Genomic DNA, 18,769 nt, shown 5'->3' on the forward strand with positions numbered 1-18,769 from the left:
GTAGTATGTTGAGGATCTTCATTTTGCGCTTAGCATGTGGCCAACTGCTATTGAACACTTCTCCTTCCACACTGTACAGAACATTTTTTCTCTTATGTTCATGATATATGTATATATGTGTATTAATATGTGCATGTGTGTCTCACTCCAATTTATAGAAGGGAGAGGAAATTTTTTGATATATGTATACTCCGCGTGAGATTAAGAAGCAACGGTTCAAATGTTGGTCCAACCAGTTTTTTACAAATCTTAATCAGGGAAATGGGGAAGAGGAGGATGGCAACTATTACGAATTAGAGTGATGGTGAAGAGAAAGCGGGTGATAAAAAAGATAGGAAAGAAGCAAGAATTGCATAAAGCTGGGATAGTCCGCACCAGGATTCAGCAGCATCCTGTTGCACGCCGTTCTGATGATCCGAGGCAAAAGCACAGGGGGAGAGCAGCAGCAGTGTGGCTGTCCTTGGGCAGCAAGCAGGTAGCAGGAAGAAGCCACAGGGTAAGTCCAGGAGGAAGCAGCAGCTCTCAGGTAGCAGGCCTAGGAAAGAGTCCGTCAGCTTGCAGGCGTCAGCTCGTGAGGCTTCTGATATCAGACACCTTCTTGTTCTTCTTCAGCATGCAGGTCTCAGGTCATGAGGAATCTGTTGTCAGAAACCTCTTTTCTTCTTCATGAGGAATCTGTTATGAGAAACATAAGTTCATGGTTGTTGGTCCCCTTTCTATCCTTCTGCCAATGTGGCATTCCTGGGCACTTGGGTAAGAGTCATGTGCAGTACCCCCTAAGATGGCTATATCCCTCGAGATAAGTCCACACAAAAGACTGCTTCCTGGCCATTAAACTCTGGCTTATCTCTCTCTCTCGTTGCCCCTCGCCTTGTCCATCTGAGTCCCTCTGACAACAGATTTCTCAACCCTTGCCCAGGTCTTGCTTGGACTTGATCATCTGTGTCCTCAGCAAGCTTTGAGACAATGATGTAAAAGAATAATCTCTTACAATGTGTTTGCATGTGTGTGTGCACATATGCATAAACAAGGCACTTAGAGTGGTAAAGAACCCTAACTTTGCAGTTACGCACAAGCCTGACCTGATAGGTTTCCAGAAAGACTTGACTTTATTTTTCACTGTGTGGCTTCTGTGAGTCTTAATGGTGAGAAAGTGATTAGGAACTGAGGAGCTCTAACTCCTGCAAGAAATGCAAAGTATCAAATAAAACAGGGCATTTCTTCCTCTAGATAGATGTTGTAAAGCTTTCTTCTTGTTCCCTGTTCACTCCTCTGACCATTGTATACCTCTGTCCTCACTAAAATCTGATGGTCCTGATCTTCCTAAACTCTTGTACTCTAGTATATGACTTCTCAAGTCAAAATGGACTTGAGTGCTGCACTCAACTTATTAAAAAAGCAACCAACTAAACAGCAATAATAAATTGTGCAACAGCAAAAATAAAGTGCTTTTGGACTGAAGATGAGAAAGAAGTATCTGGAACATGAAGCCTCACTTTGACTACTTCTGTTGTAGTTGGTTATACATACCTAAGTTTAATGACCAGAATTACAATAATTCTGTATATGCAGAGAGAAAAGTGCTACATGCAGCATTTATCTATCTATCTATCTATCTATCTATCTATCTATCTATCTATCTATCTATCTATCTATCTATCTATTTTTGTTAGGGTGGATCATAAGGGCTCAGGATGGCCTGAGGAGTCTGAATATTGTTTTGCCCATTTATAGCATACTTCAAAGAATCTAAATATGCTTGGAATATAGGAATTAACATCATGTAGCATAGGCATGCATTTATGGTCAGTTAAACACAGAAGAAACAACAACAACAAGAAAAAAAGCTTACTTCCTTTAAGCAGAAGTGCTGAAATGTATTCATGGGCTGAAAGTGCACTTAACCAACTGCCTGTTCTCACTATTAAGCATCTTTCTTTTTTTTTTTTTTTTCCTCTCCTCTCCTCTCCTCTCCTCTCCTCTCCTCTCCTCTCCTCTCCTCTCCTCTCCTCTCCTCTCCTCTCCTCTCCTCTCCTCTCCTCTCCTCTCCTCTCCTCTCCTCTCCTCTCCTCTCCTCTCCTCTCCTCTCCTCTCCTCTCCCTCCCTCTCCTCTCCTCTCCCTCTCCCCTCTCCTCTCCCTCCCTCTCCCTCTCCCTCTCCCTCTCCCTCTCCCTCTTCCTTTCTTCTCTTTTTCTTTTTTTCTTATGACCTACATTTCTTTTTGCCACAAACTCTGTGGGGTTGTTTATATCAGTGGAAGAGGACTGGAAAGAAACTGATGGCCAATCAGTGTATCTCTGAGAAAAAATACAAGATCTTTGTTCATTTGGTAGAGACTGACCAGAAGTAATGCTTGTGTTTTGCTGGACAGAGAAAACAAGATACAGCAGTCTTAGTTGGACTGTAGCTTGATAAGACAAGGCAGCAATTCCAGCCTCCTTTACCAGACACTTCTTGATGCTGGGTTCTCAGTTGCACTGTGTGGGCTTTTTTCTTCATCCACTCTGCAAAAAGGATGAAGAAACTGGTCTGACATGAGTGAAGCAGCAGTGCTCAGTGGTGTAGAGATAGGAATGAAGGGGAGAGATAGTGGGCAGGAATCCCAGAGACTGATCTTACTGACCATATTCTCCATCTGGTCCTATCACTCTTAGCTATAGATCACTAAGAAGCAGGCAGAGGAGCAACAGGGAGAGTGAAAATGAAAGGCTGTGTACTCCTTTCCTTCACAGAACTGAGAGGACTGTGCAGCAGCTCCAGCAGAGACAATGATGTGTATTTACTTGTATTTAGAAGCAGTTAGTGTACAGTAAGCCAGGATGTGAGTTCACAACATTCTAGAAAACCTACACAGATTCCCTGCATAGAGTCTCTTACAATTCACTACAAGAGACTTCAAGAAAGCTAATCCAAATTATTGAAAGGTGTGAGTATAATGTAGATTTGTTAAACTGTTTTAAAAGCCCAGCATGGACATTCTGTTTCAGTATAAAAGCAGCCTTAATCTGATTTGGAGTCATTCATTTTGGGAGAAAAGTAACCTGAATTGAATTAAGGCTGCCTTAATTCTGTACACAATGGGGCTTAATGCAGTTTACCTCATCTACCTTACAAGTTAATTCAGACAGATAAGCCTTTAGTACTCATTAAATGTAATGGAATTGACACTATGTTGCTAGAGGTAGCCACGTGCTATAAAACCTTTAGTGTAACACTAGAGCATTTGGATAGATGGAGTGGAAGTCTGAGTGCTGGAAATTCACTGCCTGGCTTGCTGATATTGCTAACATCCCGTTCCTGGGACAATATCAGTGGTTTCCTTCCTTCATTCTTGGCTTATGTATCTGTAGATGTGAGAGTCAATCCAGCTGCCTCCCAGGTGGTATTGCTTACAATGATCAAGGCCCAAGTAAACTATTTTCCAATTACCGAGTGTCTAACTGTGTTCATACTTATCTTGATATGCTGTAGATCAGATGAGTAAGCACTTGAAAGAGTGTAAAGCACTGGTGGCAGGACAAATTTTAGCAAATATGTATTCTTTCAATAGTGATTTTATCCAAAGAGAGATTTCAGAGCTCAGACTCTTCTTAACAAATCAGCTGTGTATTGTTCATTAGAGGCTATGTTAGCCCGAATTAACAGTTTGACTAGTTGCTACTTTTATTGATGCATTTCTGCTAGTGGACAGTTATTTTCCTTAGAGAGAAGTACAGAATGTTTCTTTCTGTTATAAAGAGCTGAAATCCAAATGTAACATAAGATATGCTACTGTAAGGAACTGAGGGCAAACGTCAGTTTTCCATGGTTCAGACTCTGACAGTGCAGTTTCTTATATGCATATGTATTAACTGAAATAAAATGAACAGTAGGTAAGGGACAGCTGAAATTTTTTAGAAAAAAGGTAGAAAGTTGGATTTTAGAATATCTTCACACATGTGTAGAGAGAATATATACTTTTTCTAAATCTATCTTGATTAATCATTTCTGAGGAGTGCCATTCTAGTTTAATTAATTTCTCCTAGTGTACAGAATAGGGAAGTACCACAGTTTTCCTTTCAGCAGGCCTGATGCCACTGGTTGTCATAGAAATTTTGGTCACAGAAAGAATCAGCTCCAAAGTGTGATTTACCCTCAATAGCCACAGAGCTTTATGCAATTTGAAAGTTGTCCTTGTGTTTGCTCAACATGGTAAGTTTGTTCCAGACCTGTACATCACAAGTCTGAAATAGACTCCTTTTCTAGGATGCTTAAACAGGGACCTATGTTTCAGTTTTAGTTAGACTTATTTCAGGCTATGTTTATTTTTCTACTTTCTGCTTTTCTGTTTTAATCAGATATGTAAAATTTATTTTTCCTAAAATACTAATCAAGTCTTAAAGAGTAGTGAGTACTTGGAGTATTTGTATCTGCAAAAATGAAACTTCAGGGTGTTCTGCTGTTACACTTAGTACAAATGAACTTGCCACCAGTGAGGTCAACAGTTTATGCTGTCAAGGCATAGCATGCTTTAATGTTTTCAAAGGAAATAAAATGAAACTGAGATTTTAACCAAAATTTGTCTCAAAATATCTGTGAATATCTAAATAAAGCTGTATATTTCACCTGTTAACAGACTCTAGTAAATGTCAGTATGAGTTTTTAAAAATCATTTTCCATTTCTTGTTTTTGTAATAAATAAAATGAAGCCATGTCACATTTGGTTCCTTTTGGTGCATTGGTCTTTGATACATCTCGTTTTTTTTTCAGGGACATTTCTATAATGTAATTGGAATCAAATGTATAATTTACTTTTGTACAAAAGTAAAAATGGAATTTTTATGGCTAAATTCAGCAAACCTCTACCTATAACATGCTAAACTTATATATTTTTTTCTTTTCCAAGTAAACCATTGTTTTTGCAGTATGTTCGTTTGTAATGAATAAATAACAGCTTTTTATGGACTGTGTATGGCCTTTTAGACATACCTCTAATTTTAAAGGACAAATATTACAAATATATAAACTAAGAATTCTCAATATGAAAGTGCACCGTCAGGGCAACAAAACACCTAAGCTGGCACAGCTGTACGTATTTCCACCATTACAAATTCTGTACACATGTTGAATCAAATATGTATTTCATTGTCTTGATACAGTTCATTTTACTTCCATAAGTAAAGTTGATTTATAATTTTTTGAACATCAAATATTATGAGTTCTTGAACTATTTGAAATGCATAGTTTTCACCTATGCAGTTCTCCTTACTTCTTTGTTCATCTGTTCATATTTAACATCAATTAAAGATAATTTTAAGGATCCTACACGAAATTATTGTCTGGTTATTTTGTGGAATCTAAGTTCTCTCCTGTCACTACTCTTCAGTTCTATCTGAAATGAATGATTAGTTCGTTGATGGTTTCCTTATTGAGAGGCATAAGAAATGGTAATTCATATGAGATGTGGTTGTGGTTGTGGGCTATGAATGGCTTGTAAATGTCAACTCATGTGTTATCGTACAATTAATCCAAGGATTTGGCTTCCATAGGCCTTGGATCTTGCCTTGAGTGGGTAATGTTCATACCATCGCTGCTGAGACAGCACTCAGTTTCGCCAAAATTAGCAGATATAAGATTAAGATTAAGCCTGCTGTATTCTCCAAAGGCTTTTTTTTTTCTTTTTTTAATCAATTGGTGTGTTATGGCTACATCCCTGAATCTAAAGTATTGCCTATAGACTTATCATGTGCATGCTGACTTGAGATCAGGTTTATAAAACCATGTAAGAGATGTTTTTTGGTTTGGGTTCAGTGTAAGTCAGTCAAATTGACTTGGTTTTGTTTTCTTCTGAAAATTGTATTTTAAGGTGTGTTTTACACAAATGGGTCTGATAAAATCATGCCCGCTGTGCCTTGATACTTTGTCGTATATAAATAACGTAATGACATAAATGCAAATTATTTTATGCCAAAAGTGTTGTGTATTAGAAGTCCATCTATAATGACTGCCAGGTCTTTCTGGACATTTGTGCACATGTTAACAGTGGGATGCATACACAGTACAAAACTAGTTGCATGCCGTAAGATGAAGTGAAAATTCCCTAACCTAGTATAAGGCATAACATTTTTGGTGGTCTGCCGTATGATCTTATATGCTTACTTCTTTTGATTTCTTAAACAAGAAAAGCTTTCATCAAGAAAATTGTTCGTCATCAATACTTTCAATTTTTTTAGTCTTATTTAATCTCACTTATAAATTGACAAAAATTGTTCTATTTGACTTACAATGAGGTACCATTCGTAAATGGATCTAGTCCGAGTCATCTAACTTTTAGCTGCTTGGTGGTACTGTTTGTAATTTCATGAGGTACTCATGTCTGTTCTTCATGAGTGTGATCAAAGTCATTGAGTTTTGCTAACTATACATGTGTCTGAAGCCTGTTTCTTGTTGTTTTTTTTTTTTAATTTTTTATTTAGAAGCTCTTGTTTATCACCTCTACTGTATCAATATTCTCTTTTTTGTCTGTAGCAAAACTAATTCTGTGGTCTCTGAATCAAATTACTATGTTGCTTCATATTCTGTTTTCTGAATATGTCATTCAGTTGTGCCATTACCTGTTCCTGTTTCCCCCTGCTATTTTTCTCCCCACTTGGCTATTCTACAACTTGTCAAATACTACACCCAGAGTTTTCTCTCCTGAGGCCCTTCATGGTTTGTATCGTCATACCTATAATGAATCTAGCTAGAAAAAATCTCCTTTAGGAGTGGGAATGCTAGTTCTTGTATCACAGTCACAATTCTTCTGAAGTCCTTGCCTGTTTCTATTTATGCTGCCTCTTCTGTGTGGAAAATGTTCTTGCTGTGTTCTTTTTGCCATGACACTAACAAAATATTACCTTGTGCTTTACCTCATCTTTCCAACGGTCTATGTAGTCATTGTATCCCTTGGTACATCTTGTACTGAGATATTTACTGTGATGTGGTCCATTTTGTGGTGGACATTTTAAAACAAAATTGCATACATTCAGAATCGAGTTCCAGGACACTTTTTTTTTTCTTTCTTCATTTTGATTGCAAAAAAATGATCAGTATTGAGTACTCTGAATTGAGTCTCTCTGATAATTTCTTAGCTAATCTAGAAAGAAAATAATTGTGTGTGTTTTTTTTCTCCTAATTGCAAATTCTGTTATCTTGTTTTATATACTTTATCAAATACTGAAAAACTACATATTGAATCCTTTTGTTACACCAAGCAGTCTTCTTGTCTTACACATTTGCTCTGAAGCAACTTACATTGGGGAGTAAGTGTGACTATGCAGTTGTAACTTAGTCAACAGATGCATCAATGATCTATGTCCTCTTTCTCCTTCAGCTGCACTTACACTCAGGTTGTAAGGGAAGTGAAGACTACTTCAGCAGACTTTCAGCAGAGAAGGAGGGAATTCATTCAGTAATTCCATTTGATCTTACCTTCTCTATATTCTATTGATGATTCCAATATGAACTAAGTTTACCTGTTACTCTTGGAAGTTATTTAGTATTCATGTACTGTTTGATTAATGGGTACAAATAATTGCTTTATAAAAGCATAAGAATCTCGGTTGTGAATATATATGCCCTTACCATGCAGAAACTCAAAGTTATATTTTAACAAATACAAAGCCTAATACTTCACAGAGTAAAATGGCCCATACCTCTGAAACCAAGAAGTGTTTATCACAAATGTGTTGCTATGCTTTCTCTCAAGTATATAGAACAGTTGCCTTCAGGCCTAGCATTCTGAATCAGATAGCCTGACTGACAAAGAAGATCAGACATGTGATTCAGTACTATCCCTTGAAGCAGTTGCTATGTACTCTCAACAAAGGTTTGCAAATATATAGGGGGAACTGTGCTCTTGAGGTAAACCAGAACCCACAGAAGTAAATAGAGTGGTGTCTCATCACTTGAGAAGACTGTAGGAAGGCCATGATTTCATGCTGCCTTTCAGATTACTGAGAAAAGATCTGAAACATTCTGTACTGCAGGCTTCTAACAGATACTTGCAGAGTTGCATTGTATCCCATGGTTGGTCTTTATATAAAAATGATCACTTTATGGAGTGTTCAGATTAAGCACTCAAAAGTCAAAGAAGCTTTAGTTAGCACAATACTTCAGTCCACTCATCTTCTCTAACAGCTTCCTAAAATACCTCACATTTTATTTCAATGAGAAGACAACTATGACTCTTAAATAGAAAGCTTTTACAGCTAGAAAATGAAAATGCAATTGCAGATAGTATATTTGGTGACCTCCTCTCACTAGGTAGGAACACTAGTGCATTTGACTTTCAAGCAGAGGAGCTTGCTGTTGTCACTAAGTGTGATGGAGAGAGCTGCATGATCATTATGTGGAGGACAGGCCTGAGGAGAGACATAGATCATTTCCATGCTACCTGGTTAACAGCAGAGGGTGAGAGGAGGTTCATCTATATTCATTTTACATAGGATGGCTGATTATGTGAATCAAGGTTTAGTGTTCCACCTATAATTAAGACTATATTGTTAATACAGCTTGTAGTCAAGAATATTTAAAGATCTTTGAATTCTAGGAATGATAGGAGGGCTAATGCTTACAGGGCTTAATAATCTAAATGCACCTGCTATAATGGGTGTATCCAGGAATTTCCTCTGTCGTTTCATAAGAAATAGTTCGTATTATTCAACTCCATATGTATAGAAAGGTTTACTGGGAAAGAAGTGGCAAGTCCACAGTTATACTCTGTTGCATACATCCACATTAATGGTCACATTCTCTTTTTACAGTACCTCCATTACATGCATTAATTGTCTCTACTTTACAAAGAATACCCAGTCTAATCAGGCCCATTGCTTGGTATAAGATTAAGCTTTAATTAAATCACTTCAATGGTGAGCAATACAGAAAAAAAATGCCATCCAAAAACTGAACTGTCCAGATAATCTGTGGAAGGACTCTCAAAATATTTTTCCATGAATGTTGAGAACACAACATAGACAATAATTGTTCTTTCAAATTGGAAAAAAAACTAAGTTTTTATTTTATGGAATATTATCTCCTTGCTGCTTGGCCATTCTAAATATAAATTTCCATGTGAAATACGGCATTAAATTCTGAATGAAGGATCATCTAGGCTGTTATGGTGTTTAGTTTCCCAGATGTTGTGAACTGACTGTGGGAGCCGAGGCTGCTAACAGGGTCTCCAGGTGGAATCACTAGGGCAATGGTAGGTGTTTAGATGTATCTTTGCCTTCTTTCGATGACTTCGATACTTCCTTTCTGTTTTGAGTGTGCAGCATTCATCTTCAACCCCCCCAAAAGCTAATTCCAGCTTACAAGGGAGGTAGTATTCCTTTTTTTCCTTTCTTAGTTAGCCAAGTGTTGTTATAAAACTGGCTTGCTGAACTCTTGCAGCATACCAGGCAAATCAATCATTTAAAATGTTTCTGAAATACTCAGAGAAGAGTTTATTTCCCACTACCAGAATATCTGAAGCTTCAATTAATGTAACTAAGTTTGTCTTTTCTTCAGTTGCAAACTGTGGTTTTGATTTTTTTTCCAGGAATTTGATAAAGGGGAAATGAATGCTTTCCAAAATGTACTTGAATGGCTTCCTTCCAAGGAGAGGGAATTTTTGAAAATGTTTTGACATTTTTTCTTTGTTTTCTTTTTTGATTTATTTTTATTGTTGGTTGTTTTTTTTTTTTTCATTTTTTTCCTTCAGTTGAGTGATTTTGGCAATTTTCATTTCACAAAGAAAAAAAAATAAAAAAGGGATCTCTGTCACTTGGATACATTTTTTTGTTATAATTATTTAGATGATAAAAATTGCTGGCATTAGAAGAGAAGAGCATTTATAGCTAATGAGAGTTAATGTAAATTCGTGTGATACTTAATATTTAAATGCCAAAATGGCTAAGATATGAATACTGCAGGAAGTGCCACTGGGTATGTACAGTAACAGCGCAGCACTTTCGGGATTGTTGCTCTGCAGCATGGTGCCTGAACAGTTCTGGTCTGACTGTAGGTCACCAAGTGTAGTGGTGCTACTGCAACTGGTTAAGATTGATAAGTCACCCTAGATCATAGTTCCAGTGAAGCAATGATTGAACAATTGATTTCAAGGCTCTAACTAACAAATGAGATGGTTTTTTTTTCCCTAATGAAAAAAACAGTGGTTTTACACAAACTTGGTTGTCCTGAAAAAATATTTCAGTGAGTGATAAGCTTGCATCTTCCTGTGAACTTAATACAGTGGTTGACCTATGTTCTTTTGGCTCTAACTTTTTGGACCTTTTTCTTCTATAATTTTGTCATCCTTCTGAATGTAAGATACAAAACTGGCATGAATCCAAACACTGCCGTGTTTTGTGTGCAGTGGCTAATCTGTCAGAAATACTACAGAATCACCTAATTCAGGTGGAATTTGTTTTGCTGAATGCTTCAGCAAGTCTATAGGTTTGGTGCTGAGTTTGAAGCCATTGATTCAGTCCTCCCAAGGTAATGTGGAATTGATCTTCAGCATAATAGTTAAGGGGCATTCTGTCCCTACTTGGGACGAAAAACACTGTAAGATCTTGGTGTCATTAAAGACTCTGTGATGCCTTCCCAGTGTCTGAACAGAAATGGAGTTCTACTCTGGTTTACTTTGGCACTGTATCTGTTTGCCTTCTAAATATTTCATTTGCTGTTCAAGTAATTTGGTAGCATTCCAAGTGTGCTATTAAAGACCAGCCGTGTTTTGTCTAAGAAGTAACTGCATTTCAAAACTGGGGAGGTAGCTTTTGTGTCAGTTTATTAAATCGGCAAAGAATTCAGAGACTGTTCCAGATGTGCTATGTTAGTATAGAATATCAATATGTATATCAAAGGTTACTAAAACAACAATCTGAAATACTATGGTAGTAAGCCTTTTAAATAATCAATTAAAGGTAGTAAGTGGAAGCTGGCCACTTAGTATACAGCTACTGTTTTTTTTTTATTATTATTATTATTATTGCAAATGCACTTTCAAGGTATGCATTCTGTCTGACAGTGCTGTGATGTATTTTTTCCTGGTCTTATTAATATGCCCGTGATCTCATCCACTTACAGCAGTTTAAAAAGGCTGTTGAAATCCAGCACATAAAGAGTAATTCAATCTTACTTGAGAACAGATTGATTCTGTCCATACAATCGCAAATTACAAGTTGGAATATATGGACATGGGGACAGCCAGTGGAGTGGAGGGGTATTAATCTTTTGATTTTTGTGTCTCTTTTTGATAATACCCACAAAGTTCTTACTCTCTGACTCGAGTACACAATTTTATGTGGAGAATGAGGGAATTGAGACTTTGCTGTCTGCATCTTGTGCAGATTTTATTCATGCATATAAAATGAAAAATGTCTGGTGTGAATCAGCTTAACTTATTTCTTCTGAACTAATGATCTGTATGTCTTTCTTTCCTATTCATATCTGGCAGTTTTTTACATAGATAAGAGCTTTTGTATGGCCAGCAAGGAAGAATCCTGTCCATCAGTTTCCACTGGAGTATAACAAATAGGAAAAAAAGAAACCCCACCTTTTAGAAGAAAGATGTGTAAAGTGACATCAAAGTACATTTTCATCTACCACAAAAGGTTCTGGACAGTGTTCTATGACCACCCAGAATGTAGATTTTAAGATACTAAAACGAAAAGTGGAAGATAATGATTTTGCCCATAGATGTCAAAACTGTTGATGCTGTTTCAGTGAAGACTTGAATTTTCCTCTTTCATTGTGCATAGATTTGAACTTACTTTGGAACAGTTTATGGAAAAAAAAGTGATTGCAGAAAAATTAATTTGTTATTATCAAGGATACAGGAGAAATGTCGGTTTTTAAGGAAACATTTACAGAACAAACTAACTTGTTAATACCTATGTTTCTCTTGTTAATACTCTTCCAATAAACCTACTGCAGCAGTAACAAAACATGTGATTTACTGAAGTTGAAGTTAGTAGTCTCCAAACCTTAAATTTGATTTTACATGAAAACCTTTTTTACTCTACTCTTACAGATAAATATTATCTAGAGTTGCACGAATACAACCTAACAATTTCTTTCACAGAAAACCTCTGCTATTATACTTCAAATCTGCTAGTGTATCCTACTTTGTGCAGAACATTGCTAAAATCCATGGCAGAATTTGCATGCATTTTGAAGGCTTTGCCAGTGTGGCAATACTACTGAGTTTTCCCTAGTGCAGATTAAACTGTACTAAAACACTCAGCTTGAAAACACCTTACACTCCATAGTGGTACACTCATGACTAGTTATGGAGACAATATAATTAAAATAGCTGGATCTTTTCAGAACATCATGGCTGGTAGGGTGGATTCTGCTCCTCTGCATCTCACAGAAAGTTACGAGATATATCTCAGGCGATTTTTGATTGGTTTCAAAGTGGGAGAGGATTCAGTTTTTTTGCCAATTACTTTGAGAAAACAAACAAACAAAAAAAACTCTGACCAGATAATTTTCTTCGTGGTCCAAATCTTCTGGAGCTGTGAAACTATGGCCTGTGCCTGTTACAAGGAATTGCCTGAGAAACAGTTTCCTCATGTTCTAAGATGCTGCAAATGGAATTAATGAAGTCCCTGTCTCTGTAGCAGAGAGGCAAACTTAGGACCACTTAGATGCTCAGCTGGCTTAAATGAGTTGAATTCCAGGGAAGCTAGTGGCTCCATGAGATTACCAATGTGAAGAAAGCAAACAGGCATCAGAAATTAAATTACAGTAGAAAAACAGCTTGTGTCAGCAGAGAGGAATTGAACGCTTTTATCTGAAAATACCCACGCATTTCTGAGCTGATCTTTCCAAGTGCTCTAAACTTCCATTGATTTCAGTACCTCTTAATATTTTACTCAGTAAGAATCATATCAACAATGACACACAGGAAAGCAGTAGATGCTTTTGTTCAAATGATGCTCAGTGGTTAGCTCAGGTAAAGCTTGTTTTTTCACCCAAGTCTGGTACTATTGGTGTGAAGTACCAAATAAAATGGAGCTCTGGATCGCAGGGTGTGACTACAACAAAAATATGAGTTAAAATAAGTTTTGGTTGTTTTTTTTTGTTTTGTTTTGTTTTGTTTTGTTTTGTTTTTTCATAATCTCAGTGGTTATTGTTTAAAATAAAGTCCCCTCTGATTATTTCTATTCAATAACATCTGAGCTGAGGCAGGTGTTTCATGGGTAAATGAGGAAAAAGCTGTTTTTACAACCTGTAGGAATTACATCTCTTTGAAAGCTGAAATTGTGAATAATGACAGAGATTAAAATTTCTCATTTGTCTGAACTTTTCAAGGGTAATCACAGAATCAGAGAATTGTTAAGGTTGGAAAAGATCTCCAGGATCATCAAGTCATCCTCACGATGCCCACTGAGCAATGTCTCTCCTCAGAATTTTCCTTTCCAGGTAGGGAACTGCAGTAGAATTCCTAGGTCGCAGCCTGAACAAGTACGTGAGCATGTGAGTGCCTGGAGCGGGGGGAGCCTGGATCCATCCTTTTGCTCTCCTTGTCTCAGCGGTACTTCCAGGAGCATCTGTGCAGTGAGAGTCTGTGCGGGTTTCCCCCACCCTTCCTTCTCTTCCTTCAGCACCAGAGTTCGAACCAGAGAAGTTGCATTTCTCAGCTCATCTTTTTTTCCAAACTGTTGTTAGGAGTGAGTTAATTCCTCTTTCTTTGATATCTGGTTCTATAGCACCTGTATCTCAAATAAAGGCCCTGTCATCGCTTTTGTTTGCCTTACAGGAATGACGCATGAGTCCCATGTGTGATCCTAGCAGACCAGGCTGGAGAAATAAGACATTGCTGGGACTTAATCTCTAGGTAACAACATGTCTTACTGCATGTGCCTTAGGATCCATATGCTGCAATGCCCATTGCAAAGCAGCACTTCTTCCTGTTAAATAATGTAGAAGTTAACCCTGAGATGGTAGGCAACCATGGAACTATGCAATTTTTTCCAATTAGGTGGCCTTTTGTGGTAAATTTAGGGTAAAACACATTTAATGAGAAGCAAGTACTTATTTTGATATGAAGTAGGCAGAGATCAGCATTTGCACCGGTTTCCAAGGGCTAATCTTTTTTATTTTTTTTTATTGGATGCTTTGCTTTACTCATTCTTTCAGGGTTTCTGTTGAGCAAAGTGAAGTAAAACTCAGTACAAGCAGGAAGATGCTAGTCCATTTATGGGTCTCCTTGGAAACTGGTTTGGTAAATGTCCCCCACTCATCTATAGTGCAGAGAGAGAGAATCATCTATTGATAATGTGTTACTAAATTATAACTACCAAGTAATTGTTTTTGCTTTTCCAGTCTTTAAGATACATAGTAATGCTAAAAAAACCTTGTCTACAAATACACTGTCCAACACACAGGACCAGAGTATTTGGTCATAGTAGTAGTAAAAGATTTCTGCCTCTGTTAGTACCTGATTCTGCAGAGTCCTTGCCCATGGAGATACAGAGGATTTTTGTGATCCCAATGGTCTCCTGAAGTCCATCTTGCCCTATGCAGAAGCCCCTGAGGGGTAAATGTGTAGGCTTTCTTAACTGTTGATAGAAAAATGTGCAACTATTTGTTCAGAATCAAATGGCAAATAGCTGTCAAGTAGTTTGCGCAGAGTTCTTGTTGTGAAACTATTGTGTAATCTCTTCCATAGCAGAATGAACAAACTAGCACGGGCTACCAGCACAGCTCAATGAATGCATTGCCTCAGTTTGCAGTAGAGAGGCAAGACAACTGGAAATCAGTCTTAGTATTCCCTTTTTCTGTTCTTCAAGGAATGTGGTACCTCACTTAAAATTCTTTCACATGGACATTTCAGTGTGCATCTCATGGAGTCCACAGATTTGTCCTCTTAGGAAGGTGAAGAAATGATGTGGTCTATCCTACTCCTTGCCCTCCTTTCCCATTGCCTCCCCTTGTGTTCCCAGTTTCAGAACTGATGTATGAAAATACTTCTGTAGCCCATGGTACTTACCCTTTCTCAGAGGGTGTAATATGCTTTGAACCATCCTGATCTCATACTTTTTCAGTGGTTTAAATTAGTTGCAGTTAGTTCAGGTCATGGCATGCTTCAGGCCAATAGGAAGGGAATGTAGGTCAGTAGCATGGCAAGACAGAAAGAGTCAAGGAAGTAAACTATAATCTAGGGAAGACAGATTTGGCCTGTTTGTTTCTGCTTACATACATTGGTCTTCTAGTGCATAGCTGTTCTTGAAGTTCTGTGAGACACTGAAAATTAAAGTATTTATACATAAAGAGCTGAAAAGCAGTATTTGTTATATTCTGCAGGCTCTTAAAATGCAAGTATGTTTTCAGGAAAACAAAGAATGAGGAATAGTGCTGTTTTCATTTGCAGGCTAGATATTGAAAATCTCTATTTTATTTTGTCCAAGAGTAGTACAGAATCAAAGAAATGTTGAGGTTGGAAGACTCCTCTGAGGATCATCTAGTCCAAGTCCTGTGCTCTAGGTAAGAACTCTGAGTAAGATGTCCAGGACTGTATCCAGTCAAGTTCTAAGTGTCTCAAGGATAGAGACTCCACAGCCTCTCTGGGAAATGGGTTTCAATGTTCAACCATCTTCACATTTTAATTTTTTTTTTTTTATGTTTGGGCAGAATTTCTGTGTTTCAGTTTGTGTCTGTTCACTCTTGTCCTGTCACTGGGTACCACTGAGGAGGTGGTATCCACACATCAGATGTTTATACACTTTGGTAGGGTCCTTCTAAGCCTTCCCTTCTCTAGGCTGAACAGAATCAGTTCTCTTAGTCTCTCCTTCTCGCTGAACAGAATCAGTTCTCTTAGTCTCTCCTTCTCTGAAAAATGCTCATCTTTCATCGTTTAATCATCTCTGTGGTATGTGTGATCAAGAGTGATATTGTGCAATCACAAGTTAAGAGTGAATTCAGATAGCGGTATTTGGAGGCCCTGCTCTGCACATGCATTCCAGATCAGTTGATCAGAGTCTGTATGTGGCTGGCATGCCTGGTAGCCCAGTTGTCTGTCCTGTTAATACTTAGCATGTATTGCTGCAAGTGAAGTTGCAGGAACCCCAGAAAATATATATAGGACAATTTAAGTGATTGTATATATATGTTCATATTCACTGTCATTCTGATTGCTGGTACACAGAAAGTTCTTTAAAATCTGAAAGCTAAGGTTCAGTAGTCCTTCTAAAAACTAAACAGACAGTTACAATATCCAGAGTAACTCAATATTCCAACAGATATCTCTGCATGCTTTTTGATTTATATTTCTTTCTTTGAAAGTCAAAGTAAGAACCATAATGCAAAACCTGGAGACAAAATCTTTCATGTTTCTCATTATTTAAGAGATTGTTGTTAAAATGAGACAGACTCATTTGACCTGATTTTGATTTCATCCTAGAGGCAACTGATTCCATTGTTCTTTGCGGACTTATGTATGCAAAGATAGAAGTGATACTGATGAAATCAGAGCAAAGGTGCCAATTCTGGTAGTGGAATTTCTCAGGACTGGACTTTTGGTAAACTGATGGTCTAATCAAATCTGCTGAATCCTCTAAGTATATTATATGCATAAAGGCTTTTAGGTAGTGGGAAATGCTGTAGATGCATTAATTGACAGTAAATTATGCCAGTTCACATTGCAAATTTATCTGGTGATTTCAGCAGCAAAAATAAGTTGGAAAGAGAAGTAAGGAGGCAGATGTGTAAGTTATTCAGCCAGCATTCCCACACATATATATTCATTAGAATTTAATTTTGAATTAAGTACGCTTGAATATATAAACGTACTCATTTAGTGTACCTCCAATTGGATTCCTGTCCAAGAATTCCACTTGCTTTTTACAGTTGATTATGTAAAAAGCTTATTACAAACTAGCAAAAATATACTTTCTGTATTAACATTTTACAGTAACTTATGAAAGGAGTGCATTATAGGCAATGAAGCTGATAAGGGAGTTCTAAGCAGAGAAGATAACAGGAACATGCAACTGATTAAAAAATGTCAGTGTAATGAAGCTTGGAGGAGGATTGAAATCTCTTGGCATTCAACTGTGTTTGGAAAAAAATGGTAGTGAGAGGGTGATACTGGCTGATCCACCGTGGTGCATAAAACGATATCAGATACTAAAGTAAATGTGATGATGTCAGATACTAAAGGTAGCTAATCTCAGCTGCACAGCTAACTAGCTAAGAAGGTTGCACAGCTGGGGTTAATCCACTAGTTGTTCTACCCCATGTTTGCAAGGCTGATTTTGGAACCAGAACAAAGCATGTCTCTTTTAAGCCCTCTGTCTCCTCTGAAAATGCCAAATCATTTGGATGCCTTCATCTGGACTGTTTTATCCATCCTGCTCAAGTTGGGCTGAGAACATGGAGGTAAAGCTGTTCTTCCCTTCATGGTATCAAAGCAGTGTTGTAGAAAACATTTCTAGACATGGCAGTGTGAGGCAAGCTTCCAGGGAAGACTGTGTTTGGAAGTCCTGGAAGTGTGTTAATTATTTGTGTTTGCTGCTTTTGGTAATTGCTGATTACTGCTGTGTGTGGTTCAGGCAAACACTGAAAATTTATATTCATCGTATCCTGAGAAGATAATGGCAACATCAGTATGAGTTGGCGGCAGTGAGAGGCAGATGCTGCCGCTGTAAAAATCCAGATATAGAAGAACAAATTCTGCACTAGAAAACATTGTCATAAATCAATCATGTCCTCATTTTAGTCAATCACTGTGAAAAAGAACAGTTATGGGTGGGGAACCTGCATCATCAATGGAGTAGAAGTCTCCAGTGTGGCAGTATCAGAAATAAAGGATGCTGGATTATTCTCTAAATCAGTTATCTTTTGACCTGAAATATAGCATCCTGAAGGCATGGGAATAAGAGTGGGTTTGTTTTGGTTTGCTTTTTTTTCCCCCAGGATGTCAATGTTCTGGTACAAGTGCAAGAGTCTGAGTCAAGAAAGAATGTTTCAAACTGGTCTGGAGTGTACCACTAAAAGGAGTACACACAAAAAGGAGTGTACCACTAAACAGGGCTCACTTACCAGTCTTCTGGGCCAAAAGAAGGAAGATATATCAATCTTTGGCCTACAGAATATGTTAAAAGATTATCTTCCTAAAATATTGATTATTTCATAAACCAGAAGCTGAAATAGAAGAGAGAAGAGCTTTTTACTTTAATCAATTTGCTAATTTCCAACAATATAAAATTCTCAAGTTCAGAAAAGTGTCTGGAGTGCTTTTTGAAAGATAAGAAAATTACAGCTGGTTGAAGTGGAAGCCTTTTTTTTTCTCCAGATATTTTCAGAAAATAAACCTGGTTTTTTTGGCAGATTTAATTATCATAAGCACGCTTGGAGATGCATTCAAAACAGTTCAGGTAGACGTGCTCCAGGGCCTTTATGTCTTTCTTGTAGTAAAGAGCCCAAAACTGAACACAGTGCTCAAGGTGCAGCCTCACCAGGGCTGAGTACAGGAGGACAATTGCCTCACATCTGACTACTCTACTTCTGATATAAGCCAGGATTCCCTTGGCTTTTTTGGCTTAGGCACACTTCTTGCTGATGTTCAGTTTAGCATCTACCAGTATACCCAGGTCCTTTTCCTCTGGACAGTCTTCCAGTCACTCTGTCCTAAGCCTGTAGGATTGCCTGGGGCTATTGGGACCAAAGTGTATTCGCCTCAGCCCAGTGAGCCAGCCTGTCCAGATCCCTCTGAAGGACCTTCCTATCCTCAGGAAGATCAGTACTTCCTCCCAGC

General features: G+C 37.7%; 1 long non-coding RNA gene across 1 annotated transcript in view; it reads right to left on the reverse strand.

Annotated features, from left to right (window-relative positions):
- Positions 1-536: 536 nt before the first annotated feature.
- Positions 537-18,769, reverse strand: part of LOC146545417 (uncharacterized) — a 60,464-nt gene continuing 42,231 nt past the window's right edge. Inside the window, exon 4 of the long non-coding RNA XR_014885944.1 lies at positions 537-675. This is a non-coding gene — a long non-coding RNA (uncharacterized LOC146545417). The remainder of the gene's footprint in view (positions 676-18,769) is intronic.

This window comes from Meleagris gallopavo, chromosome 1 (assembly GCF_905368555.1).
Source record: "Meleagris gallopavo chromosome 1, MGAL_WU_HG_1.1, whole genome shotgun sequence".
Classification (NCBI taxonomy): Eukaryota; Metazoa; Chordata; class Aves; order Galliformes; family Phasianidae; genus Meleagris; species Meleagris gallopavo.